At 36.5% G+C, this 244-nt stretch overlaps 1 protein-coding gene across 1 annotated transcript in view; it reads left to right on the top strand.

The window, feature by feature from the left end:
• Window positions 1-244, top strand: part of LOC119594199 (nephrin-like) — a 95,703-nt gene that overhangs the window by 74,240 nt on the left and 21,219 nt on the right. The window lies entirely within an intron of this gene.

The raw sequence follows: 244 nt of genomic DNA on the forward strand, positions 1-244 counted from the left end.
ACCACGTTCGTATAACAGCATGAGAAGAAGAAAACGAAGGTAGATGAACACCGAGAGGAACAAATGAACACAAAAATCTGAGAACAGAGGATGATAACAAGGCAGTATAACGGAGAGAACCGAACACTTTTTTTTTTGTCTCGTCTCCTTTCTCTGTTTCACATCAACATTCTCAGCTAACGTGTGTGTCATCGTTACCATGGTTGTCATTTTAATCATAATATTTTCAGTAAATGTATTTTTT

The sequence above is a fragment of the Penaeus monodon genome, chromosome 33 (assembly GCF_015228065.2).
Source record: "Penaeus monodon isolate SGIC_2016 chromosome 33, NSTDA_Pmon_1, whole genome shotgun sequence".
NCBI classification, from domain to species: Eukaryota; Metazoa; Arthropoda; class Malacostraca; order Decapoda; family Penaeidae; genus Penaeus; species Penaeus monodon.